This window comes from Lissotriton vulgaris, chromosome 2_1 (assembly GCF_964263255.1).
Source record: "Lissotriton vulgaris chromosome 2_1, aLisVul1.2, whole genome shotgun sequence".
Classification (NCBI taxonomy): domain Eukaryota; kingdom Metazoa; phylum Chordata; class Amphibia; order Caudata; family Salamandridae; genus Lissotriton; species Lissotriton vulgaris.
In genome coordinates this window covers 620,138,360-620,151,139 of record NC_141687.1, presented here as the reverse complement: position 1 = coordinate 620,151,139, position 12,780 = coordinate 620,138,360, and positions in this window count along the sequence as shown.

Sequence of the window (12,780 nt, the reverse complement as noted above, 5' to 3'; positions counted from 1 at the left end):
GAAGTGAACTCCATCCTCGACTCCTCCCAATCCGGATTCTGCAGCAACCACAGTACCATGACCACCCTCCTAGCTACCACGGATGGCATCCGCACTCTCCTCAACCAGGGCCACATGGCGGCCCTCATCCTACTAGACCTCTCTGTGGCCTTTGACACAGTCTTCCACTGCACACACCGCCAGACTCCATGACGCCGGCATACAGGAAACCGCCCTTAACTGGATCCACTCTTTCCTCACTGGCCGAACCCAAAGAATCAGACCCCCCCCCCCCCTTCCTCTCAGAACCCAGAGATCAGCTGCAGGGTACCCCAAGGATCGTTCCTCAGCCCCACGCACTTCAACATCTACATGGCCACCTTTGCCGCCATCGTCAGACATCATACACTCAGCATAGTATCATATGCTGATGACACCCAGCTACTCCTCTCCCTCACAAAGGAGGCTGACACCACCAGACTCAGCTTCCAGGAAAGCATGAAAGACGTTGCTTCCTGGATGAGCAGCAGTTGCCTGACGCTCAAAGACAGAAGTCCTCGTCCTTGAGCCCACACCCTCTGCATGGAACACCACCTGGTGACCCTCGGCCCCCCCACTCCAATGGACCATGCTAGCAACTTCATCATACTCTACTCATCCCTCAGCATAAAACGACTTGCGTGCAGAACAAATGCATGCTAAAGACATTCGTTCAAGTGACAGAGTTTCTAAGGCATACATGAAAAACGCATGCAGAATTCCATCATACATTCGCCTAGCTCAGCTAACTGAATGGGTAGATGGGACCCTGCGGAAGGGGTGGACTCACATGTTGAAAGGATTTGGAGAGAATGTCAAATATGCTGATATTGCTGGAATATTTGCTGGTTGAAGATGCAGTGCTGTACTTGTCACTATTTAAAACCTTAATAAAAACAAGTTTAATAACAAAAATGAGGGACTGATATCCTGGATTGGCCTTTTTATTTTAAGAGGGCAGGGCGGAGGAACACTCCCTTCGCAACAACATCCACATTGTTGGCCTACCGAAGGGGTCTGAGGGCTCAGATCGTACTGCTTTCATCAAAGGCTGGGTGGCAAAGCAATAACGCCAACTGGCCTTATGCCATAGTTCACGGTGGAGCGTGCTCACGACTTCTGCCTGCCGCCTTCCACTGGGTGCTGCTCCTAGACTAGTAGTTGCCAAAATATTAAACTTTTGCAACAAAGGTGTGATACTGAAAGCTATACTATAACAAATTTTCAATGGGGAGCTCTACACAACACGACATCTTAGACACGAGTTTCATAGAATGATTCCATTTATTCCAAATTAAGTTAAAATCAACCTGATGTCCGTGCCAATACCGGTATCATTAGGCGTCCCCCAAGGATCCTCCCTATCCCCAACTTTGTTCAACCTAGTTATGGAACCTCTCACCACCTTGCTACAAGCATCCAATGTACTCTTTCACATGTACGCCGATGACACCCAACTATATCTCAAATTACAATCCCCCAAAGACATTGTACTCAACGATCAGAAGCACACAATCTTGGCTTGCCGATAATCATCTCAAACTCAATGCTCTGAAAACAGAGTTCCTTCTGATCTCACCTCCCGCGAAGATCTCTTCCACTCGACTTTGGCTTAAACACCTAACTGCACTCAATGTCCAACCCACCATCGTGGACTCAGCAAAATCTTTAGGCATAACACTCTACACCAATCTCAACATGCAGCAACATATCGGCATGGCAACTAAGGGAGCGAACTACCAAATCAATACCCTGAGGAGACTTAAACCCTTCCTCCCTGCCAAAGACTTCCAAACTGCAGTACAAGCACTAGTCATTCCCCGAATAGAATACGGCAGCATCGCTCTCTGCGGACACCCTCTAACTTCTACTGCACCCCTAAGAGCTTCTCTAAACGCTGCAGCGAGGCTCATCACTGGGTCAAAAAAACACTTGCATATCTCCCCTGACTTGAAATCCCTGAACTGGCTACCTTTTGAAGCCAGAATACATCTGAAAATCGCCTGCATGACACACAAGGCTGTACACCTAAGCTCACCCGGATACCTCACCCAGAAGCTAACAATCTCTGGCGGCACTAGAGGCACAAACAATCTTCTGCTAAAACCTCGAAGATTCCGGAAGGAAAAAACTTATAAACGCTCCTTCTCAGGAATGGCACCCAGGATCTGGAACTCACTCCCTCCTGAAACCAGGCTCATATCATCCATTCACACTCTTTAAGAAAGAAGTAAAAGCTATCCTCATGGCTAAATACACCTGAGCTCTTGACGTCTGTTTTCAAAGTCGCTGCACCAGTCGGTATTCTCTGTTAGATCCCTTCGATTATTTGTTTTACTTGTGTTTTTGATTTACCTGACTATCTATGCTTTCACTTATTTGTACCCCTTGCATTATTTATGTAACTGTTTTACTATGCTCACTCCTATGCCTTCCCCACCCGACTTATTACCTACAATTTCGCCATATCTAATGGCTTGGTTTGTATGCACTGTAAAGCGCTCCGATATCAGCAAAGATCTGGTTCGCGCTATATAAAACTCTCAAAATAAAATAACAAATGTTGAAAATAGACAAAACGACAAAACAGATCTCCACACTTCATAACCTTGAAAACAAATGCATGTGGTAAAATTGGGTAAGATCATATCCATTTTCCAAACAATGCTTATTTGTTCATTGTTTATATTCATCAAATTTCTTCATTCGTTATGTATGACCCATTTAGTTCTGAAGAGAATTCCAGCAGAGAACAGATACCGCATTTTGCAGCACCAATGCCGCTTCCTCAGGGCTAGCCCGCGCGCAGATAGAGCTAATATGTTGGAAATTGAAACTAAGCGATCTTGAAGACGGGGAGGTAAGCAGACCAACTTGACCTTGAGGGGGGGATGATGCATCCTGTACTTCTCAGAATGTATGTTTGCAGAGCAACAGGCTCGTTTATGAGATTCAAAGAGAAGCTTAGAGACTTAGGTCTTAAGTACGCTTTGTTATTTCCTGCCAAACTAAAGTTTATTGCAAAACAATGCACATATCTATTCACAGAAGAAGCATGGAACTGGGTGGATGTGGTAAAGAACTACAAAGAAGCGTAGTAGAGACAAACTGGAATTATTATAAACCAACATCACCCACGACAGCTTGCAGCCGGTTAACAAGAGCCGCAAAGTCAACTGACTTGTAAACCAGCAAACCTGCCTACCAGCTAACACGTCATGGGCCAGATACAAAGAACAGAATTCAACCAAAACTAGGCAACGCTTGAAAATCAACATACTCAAACAAACATGGTTGTTGGTGTGTCTCGAAGCAGAACTCATGAGTGACAACAAGCACGCCTAAAGGCACACTGGTGCGCACTGAATACCTTGCGTGTGCAAATCACATCACATTGCCCCCCAAAAACAATAAGCCAATACATAATAAAATCATTGAACCTATTTGGTCTTCTAACCTCATGAGATCTGGTGACAGATCCATCAGAACAGGCATGAGGCGTTGCAACAGCCCTTGGGAGAACTACACCTGCATTGTCAGTATCATTTGAAGCAGTCTTGATCCAGTGTGTTCAATCAGAGACGGGCCCCATCACCTTCTTTTGACTGATTACCTGAACTTGTTGATGCGACACTCTGACCCTATTCTGAAAAGTCCACCTTTCTCTATTTTACATCAACACATCCTTTACCTGTTTTAAGGACTCTAGTGTGAGAAGAAAACACAGGGCCATATGTAGGAAGCCAAATTGCGATCGCAAATGCTGCATTTCACAGAATTTCAGCGTTTGAAATCGCAATTTGGGCAGTGTAGCAGACAAAAACCCACTTGCAAAATAAGGAATCGCAAAATGTGTGATTCCCTATTTTGCGAATGCATTTAAGGAATCCCAAATTGTGATTCCTTAAATGCAATGTAGGAAGCAACAAAGTTGTGCGATTTTGGCTTAAGGAATCACAAATTACCACCAATAATTTGAGATTTCTTTGAAAAAATTATTTTGCATTTTTCAAAGTGCCATGTGGCACACATACATGCCCTTAGCGCATGTATGTGCGCCACATGTGCACACATGCTTATTTCAGGGGTGTAGCAGGGTTTCCTATCGGCACCCTTGAAATTGCATTCTCAATTTGCGATTCTCTAATTGGGAATCGCAAATTGAGAAGGTCTTCACATTCATTCCTATGGGCCTTCTAGCAAATAGGAATGAATGGGAAGGTTTTCCTTATTTGCGAATCTCAGTTTGTGATTCGCAAATAAGGAATATCTTAGTCGCAGAATATTTTGCAAATCCTACCTACATTGCATTTTGCAATTTTCTAATTGCGATTCCCTAAAAATCGCAACTAGAATTGCAAAAACCGTTTTACCTACATATGGCCCAGAATCTCCTTTCCTTACCAATACTGTTTTTTTGATGAGCACATAATCCCAAACATTAAGACTTTTGTTGTTCTTTCCACGAGTATGCTTGTCTGCAGACATTCATTTGAACCCTTGAACACCTCTCTAACAGTTGCACCAATACCAGGCTCTCTGACTCCAAACTGGTGTTTTAACTAATTGGGAAATAGGCCAGAGTGAAGTTTCCTTCCTCTTAACATAAAACACGAGGAAACCCCTGTGGTGCAATGTGGAGAGGAATTATATTCCCAGATTATCTCCTTGAAAATGAGGACATTCAAACCTGTGGACATGGCTGTCTATACGCCTTTTTTAATCACTTTCTTCCCTCTTTCAACTAGGCCATTGGATGATGGTAAATAAAGAGCTACTTGCAGGTGCTTGATGTTCTGTTTAGTCAAAAACTGCTGCATCTGATCAGAAACAAAACGTGTCCCATAGTATGTGATCATGGACTCAGGAGAGCTTTCTATAGAAACTACTTGCTCAAGGAACTTATTCTGAATCAGAAGAGGCTGAGCAAGTCTACTCACAGCAACACTAAAATCCATCTAGGATATAAATGACACAGAGCCACCTACTCACCCTTTGCTCCAAATATTATACACCATAGGTTCTGGACAGAGGTTGGATTCTTGGCTTACTAGTTCAATTCACATTCAATATGTAGACCCCTTGGCTAGATTTGGTGCAAAATGTTAAGTTGAGGTTGGCCAGGCTTTCAACAAAATGTAGTGGGAGAAGTTGCTCTCTCACCCAAAGTAAGATTTCACATAATTCCAGATTTTAACATATCCAGCTCCTGCTCTATTGCAGACGCTTACTGGAAGGAAATGATCACAATACTGACACCCATCACAGGCCACCAAGAACTCCACCACCAAGAGCACTGCACTATTAGGACTTTACAAGCATCCATGGTCTGGCAAGACTATATGTAGAGTACTGAGAGTAGGCGCATTCTGTTTCAGACAGGCTTCGACTGGCCTAGACCACAATGCGTCCATTCGAGTGGTCATTGTGTTGAACAAGAATTGCCTCCAGCCTCACATCAACCGTTATTTCGGTATGTAACTTGGGGTCGAAGTAGGTAATTTCAGTTGCATTCTAAATCTCATGTTTAATTTCCTTTAAACTTTGGTCACATTTCGGAGACCACTGAAACACAACACTTTTCTTAGTCAAGTCTTTTAGTGGGGCACACACTGTAGCAAAGTTGAGAACGTATCTTGAACAATAGCTGGCCATGACTAGAAAGGATCGCAGGCTAGTAACATCCATAGGCAGGGGGTTGGACAGTGCTTGCACCTTGTTGGAGTCTGGAGTCTTTTAGCCCTCATTCCCCCATCAGAGTATATGCAGCCAAAATAAGTACACTTGGTTTAGAGAAACTCACACTTTGCTGCATTCAGAGTGAAAACTGCATCAGCAAGTAACTGGAACCCTTGGGTAAGGGCTTTTTCATGTTCTTTCTATGTTTTCCCAAAAGAACAGTATGTTGTCAATGTAATTGAAAGCATGTGTAACAGGTTGGATTACTCAGAGAATAACTTCCTGAAATATCTCGGGAGCTGAAGATACTCCAAATCCGAGTTGCTTATATCTGAACAAACCAACAAGAGTCAAATAAATAGTAATATACCTGTAGTTCTCTTCCAGCTCAAGTTGATGGTATCCTTTATACAGGTTAGGATGGGAAAAGACTGGCTCTGTTCAACTGTATCATCAAATCCTCTGGGTGTGGACCAGGGTGCCTCTCCCTCTCAATTGCTTTGCGCATATCAACACAAATGTGCACTGCTCTGGTACTGTGCTATATCTGTACAACTACTAAAGGTAAAACCTATGTGACGTGGGGCCTGTGGAGCGCTCAATGTCATGTTTTGAAAGGGTCACCAACTCTTTCTCTCCAGCTTCTTGTAGATGAAAAGCAACTCTACTGTGCAGCTGAGCAACAGGGCAAATGTCTTTATTGATATGAAGCTGCAATGTCATTTTCTTGAGTTTCCCCAGGCCATGGAATAACGAAGGGAATCAGCCTTGTGATCTCAGACTGATCACAGAGGTTGTAGCTGAGGAATACCAACCCAAGGTCAGCAGCAGTGGCAAAGCTGAGCAAGCAGGCGCTAGACGAGGTATCTTGTAGAACATGAATGGTGGCCTGCACTTACTTCTTTGTGTTAGATCATCGTTGTTAACAACCTTTGGCTTTGTAATTGTTTAGAGGCGGTCAAGGTATATACCTTCATGCCAGACGGATTGAGGCAGGGTACAGGGAATGGGCTGTTAAATGCTTCCACTAGAATAATAATAATCGATGCACCACTGTCCATGATAAGGTTATCAGGTGACCATTCACTTCCAATGTGATTTTTGCAGTGTCCACATGAAGAATGCTGCTCTGTTCGGGGAGTTTTTCTGCGATCTTCTTTACATGCAGCTAACCCCACATGTGCACACCGTCTTTTGGTAGATATCAGCGCACACCCATCTTCTTCACTAGTACTAAATAGTGACGCTGTAGAACCTCTGTATGACAAACTTCACAATGGATTTCTCTTGGTTTCCACTAGTTGTAGTTGATGTTACCTTTTGGTTTTGGGGAGGGGGTAACTTGTTTTTTCCTTGGCACGGCACACATTTATGAAATGGCTCTTTACCACAAGCTTTGCAGACATGTTGTAGGGCTGGACATTGACCATGATAGGGAAACAAAAGCCAATAGCTGAAATATACCTTTGATGTCCCCGAAGACATCGAATTACGTGCACCTTGCTTGTGCTTGTTTTTCATGGTCAAGGCTGATTCATTGTGTGTTGTTTCTGCTTCTATGTCAGCAGATTGTCGGTAAGCTTGTTCTTCTCTTAAAACCATCAGCATTTTCTCTAGAGTGTGTGTTTCTCTCAACATGCACCTTCTAAAAGAATCTGAAAGACAGCCATGAATGTACTTATTTAACATCCAGGTTTCTTGCATACATGTATATCTACGTCCAATCCTTTCAGATGGTGCAATGTTTTAACAGACAGTATACCAGTTGCATTCCAAGAAATTAATCTGAAACCATTAGTAGGAGCAATTTTCACATTTTAGCCCCCTAGGACAATTAGAATTGAGAACACTCCCCACCCAGCTCTATCTTCCTGCTTCCTAGTCTCTGGACTGGCACTGATTTTCCACTTTTCCAGGGAGCAGTGAGACTCCCCTACCTCCTTTTCCAAAAGAGATCCGCAATTTTCTTCCCATGTCAAGAAGGAAGGAGTCTGCGAGGGGCGAGTCAGAGAGATAATTATCCTGGCTGTGGGAGTGGTGTATGGAGATGTCAACATTCTTCTCCACCTGCGATGAAAGATCAATACCACAGCAACACAACTTATCGCTATTCACGATCACTCAATTAGGTATCACTTTGGAGCTAAAGGTGACTGAAGCCCCACAGCTCCTTCCATTTATTTATTTTATTTTGAGAGTTTATATAGCGCGAACCAGATCTTTGCAGATATCAGAGCGCTTTACAGTGCATACAAAACAAGCCATTAGATATGGCGAAATTGTAGGTAATAAGTGGGGTGGGGAAGGCATAGGAGTGAGCATAGTAAAACAGTTACATCAATAATGCAAGGGGTACAAATAAGTGAAAGCATAGATAGTCAGGTAAATCAAAAACACAAGTAAAACAAATAATCGAAGGGATCCAACAGAGAATACCGACTGGTGCAGCGACTTTGAAAACAGACGTCAAGAGCTCAGGTGTATTTAGCCATGAGGATAGCTTTTACTTCTTTCTTAAAGAGTGTGAATGGATAATATGAGCCTGGTTTCAGGAGGGAGTGAGTTCCAGATCCTGGGTGCCATTCCTGAGAAGGAGCGGTTATAAGTTTTTTCCTTCCGGAATCTTCGAGGTTTTAGCAGAAGATTGTTTGTGCCTCTAGTGCCGCCAGAGATTGTTAGCTTCTGGGTGAGGTATCCGGGTGAGCTTAGGTGTACAGCCTTGTGTGTCATGCAGGCGATTTTCAGATGTATTCTGGCTTCAAAAAGTAGCCAGTTCAGGGATTTCAAGTCAGGGGAGATATGCGAGTGTTTTTTTGACCCAGTGATGAGCCTCGCTGCAGCGTTTAGAGAAGCTCTTAGGGGTGCAGTAGAAGTTAGAGGGTGTCCGCAGAGAGCGATGCTGCCGTATTCTATTCGGGGAATGACTAGTGCTTGTACTGCAGTTTGGAAGTCTTTGGCAGGGAGGAAGGGTTTAAGTCTCCTCAGGGTATTGATTTGGTAGTTCGCTCCCTTAGTTGCCATGCCGATATGTTGCTGCATGTTGAGATTGGTGTAGAGTGTTATGCCTAAAGATTTTGCTGAGTCCACGATGGTGGGTTGGACATTGAGTGCAGTTAGGTGTTTAAGCCAAAGTCGAGTGGAAGAGATCTTCGCGGGAGGTGAGATCAGAAGGAACTCTGTTTTCAGAGCATTGAGTTTGAGATGATTATCGGCAAGCCAAGATTGTGTGCTTCTGATCGTTGAGTACAATGTCTTTGGGGGATTGTAATTTGAGATATAGTTGGGTGTCATCGGCGTACATGTGAAAGAGTACATTGGATGCTTGTAGCAAGGTGGTGAGAGGTTCCATAACTAGGTTGAACAAAGTTGGGGATAGGGAGGATCCTTGGGGGACGCCTAACGATACCGGTATTGGCACGGACATCAGGTTGTTGCTCTTGAATTTCTGCGACCTGTTGTGAAGGAAGGAAGTGAACCACTTGAGAACAGTCCCAGATAGACCCATTCTTGTGTTTAAAAGTTAGAGTAAATTCTCATGTTTGACGGTGTCGAATGCTGAAGAGAGATCAAGAAGGATGAGGAGGCAGGTATCATTAGGTCTCGCAAGCGAGAACTATTGTCATTGAGATGGCTGCGAAGCGACCACAGACCGGCCACGAGCAGATTGTGGCTTGTGAACGCGCACGTCCAGCAACGTGCACATCTCCTGTCCCGAGGCAAAAGCATGCAGTTTCACTTTCACGTACACGTAAACAACACAGCATTCAACATGCAAGTCTTTAAATATTTTAAATGTAGATATATCCCACTTACCAGCAATTGTGGTGACTTTGCGCTGGTCTCTTGTCTTCATCGGCATACACCGTCTGGATCACAGGAGCCCCCTCAAGTTTGCATCGCCGCCACTGTGCACGAGCCGCAGATCCAGCAACAGCGCACGCACAAGCAGCCCTCGCGCTCCGATCCCCCCCCCCCCCCCTGTTTCCTCCCCGGCCCGGATGTGGAGCACAGGTGCCACGATGCTTGTTCAGTGTGTGCCGGCACCGCTGAGGTGCACCACTCGAGAATAAGCGCTATGAATGAGGTAAGTGGAGCAAGTGGACCCATAAATTCGGGTAGACACGAACAAGCATGTGTTCCCCTGAAATTACGAGTGTTTTAAAATTTAGCCCGATAGTCTACTCGAACCCGCGTTGTCCCGTGCACACAAAACCCGGTGAACTAAGTATCACGCCACAGTACACACACTATTAAGAACAACAGCTGACACTCGAACCCGGGGCTCCTGGGCCAAAGGAAACCGTCCTGATAATTGAGCCACACTCACCTCCGTTTGCATTACAGAGCGCCTAGCGGCACACGTTTGCTAGAAATCAACCTGGCAGAGGAAGACAGAATGTGTGTGTTTTTCCCCCCTCCTTTACAGAAGCAGCCTTCTTTTAAAGCTGAACGCAGGAGAGTTGCATTCCAACGTCATTGTGATTTTCTTTTTAAATTACCGCCCCTTGTCGTGGCCCCTACCAATAATTCTGTGACGTAGGACTTTTGTGAAGTGTGTAGTTTGTAAAATACTACGTGCTGGTGCCCAAAACATTTCTCAGTAGCCCTCGGCTGGTGCTACTGTGGGTCGGAGGTGCCTATTACGGAGACCTAATTGTCGGGTTCCACATCATATTACAGCATAAAAAAGTGATTGATGGAACGCTGGAATTAATCTCAGCCACTGTTAATCACTCGGGCCGCATCCCAAATCATCCATGTTCAGGGTTGCATGCCGGGATTTTGAGGTGGTTCAATGTAAAAAGCAACACTTACCACATGCAGCACGCTGATGGCTAAAGCTCCAGGTCTGTCTGAAAATGACTTGAAGAAATTAGGCAGCTAATGCAGTGACTATGTACACCACTCGAGCTCACCTTTAAAAGAGATTCTGCCCCATGAATCGGGTGTAACCAGATTTGGGAGCATATTTTTTTTCAACACGTTTTTGGAAAATAACTAATTTCGAAAAGCATTCAGGCATATTTTCTGCTACATTATTTTAATTAGCCTATTGTGGGGCTTTTTGCACTTTTTAATAATTGCGTTGAATTTAACTACCCCCAGAGCTTTCCAAAAAGATGTGTTGATTTGGTGCTTCGGATTAAAATAAAATATCCCAGAAGCATAGTAATTCTCAGTAAATCTTTATTTTATGGCACGGATTTCTGTGGATTTGGCTATTGTGACAAGTACGCTTAGCTAAAAGAAAACAGATGTTGAGTTAACTCACATATCAGTAATGTATAATGTGCATAGAACATAATTATCTTTTGGAAAATAAAGTGTTATTCTCAAGCAGTTGAATTCCTATTTTACACTTCTGAAAAATGAAAGCTTTAGGACCTCGGTCATTGACTCAGGTTAATCCCAAACCACACATAATTGAACACTTGCTCCTAAACCGGATTACAAGTGTTGTGCAAATTACTTACTCCACATGTGTTTTCTCAAACAATTTGTGCTAGGTCAATGCTGGTCCAAATTGAATTGCAACATTGCCCGGGCTCCAAGACTGAGTAATTTGGAATGGTGCTAAACGTGTGTTATTTATAATGTATCTCGTTCATGCATCCAAATATCACTCTAGTGTTGTAATATTGTATCACATTTTTTGGTGCAGTATTATCACAGCCAAATTTGCATTACCCTTTAAAGTAGGGTCTTAGTCAGCCCCACTGGTGTTCGAAACTTTCGCGCTCTAAAGTATGCTAATTTCTCTGAAGCAGGCTCTCAAACCAGTGAGGTATGTTAAAAACTCACCTTTATGAAATAAACCATCTGTAGAGTTGCCATACACTAGATCCCTTTTAGTTCCAGGGTTCAGGTACTTTTCCATCAATGGTGAGCAGAGTGTGGCACTTGAGGAAGGTATAACCAGCACTCTCTGCAGGCAGCTTGTCTTCTCAAAATGTTTGTGTTTTTAATAAGACAATAATCTAGTCATTAAATTCATAACAATAAAACATGCCTTCCTAGCTAGAGCATAATTAAAAAAAAATAAAAGTAAGTAGAATTTTGAATATGATTATTAGCCTAAAGAAAATGGCTATTCCTCTTGTAGAGGCATAGTGATGAAGATTTCTAATCTTGTATAAATCAGGGTCATCCATTGCAGGTTGATAAGAGTCAGACTACAGACCCATTCTGATTCTCATTTTCAGTAACGCATGTAAATATGTTTCAGGTGGATATTGTAGAAACTTGGCATGGCTCAACCCTCAAAGTCCTTACTGATGAGGTAGATTTACATGATGACTCCATTTCATTCAGAATGCAATTGACCAGTCCTGATTTTCTCTTTTACAATGTCCTTTCTTTGCCCAATCGCCTACTGTGCCCCAGGTGTCTATCCACTGCGTGGGTTAACTGCTTCCAAGATCCGTTCTACAGAATCTGGTCAAACTCTTAATACATCTGTTGTCGGTTCTCCCCCTTTCACTGTACCCATTCCGCCAGTGTATAATCACCCTTCACCTGCTTCCTGTATGCCATATGTATATGACCCACTGCACGTTCATCCCCATTCTGTCTTTTACCACCAGCCTCCATGTCCTCTGCCTATTATCTGCTCATCCTCAGTCGTATGTGCCCACCGTATCCCTGCCTCCCTGCAATATGCCTGCACTCACCAGTCGTCGTCACTCCCACTGTGTGTCCACTGAATGGTGTCCCAACCTCTGTACCTGGATGGGCTTTTATCCTCCTTCTTACCTTATGCCTGGTTGATACACTATGCCCCTATATGTGTCCACCCCACAAATGCACCCCCTTTTGTTTGTGGTTCCTCTCTGTGCCCCCAATATGTGTCCACTGCATGGGATCGCTGCCCTCATAACCTGTAATCCTGTGTCTGCTTCAGCTCACATTGTCTCACTGTGTCTCTGCTCCCCATGCCTATGGGTCCAGTGCATCCCCAGTCTGTGTCCGCACCCAGGGATCTGCCTCCATGCTCATCCCAGCATTAGAACCTCAGGCTGTTTCATTGGTTTGTGCACAGACCTACCAGTTACATACAGCAAATTTGATCATTATTCTGCTCGT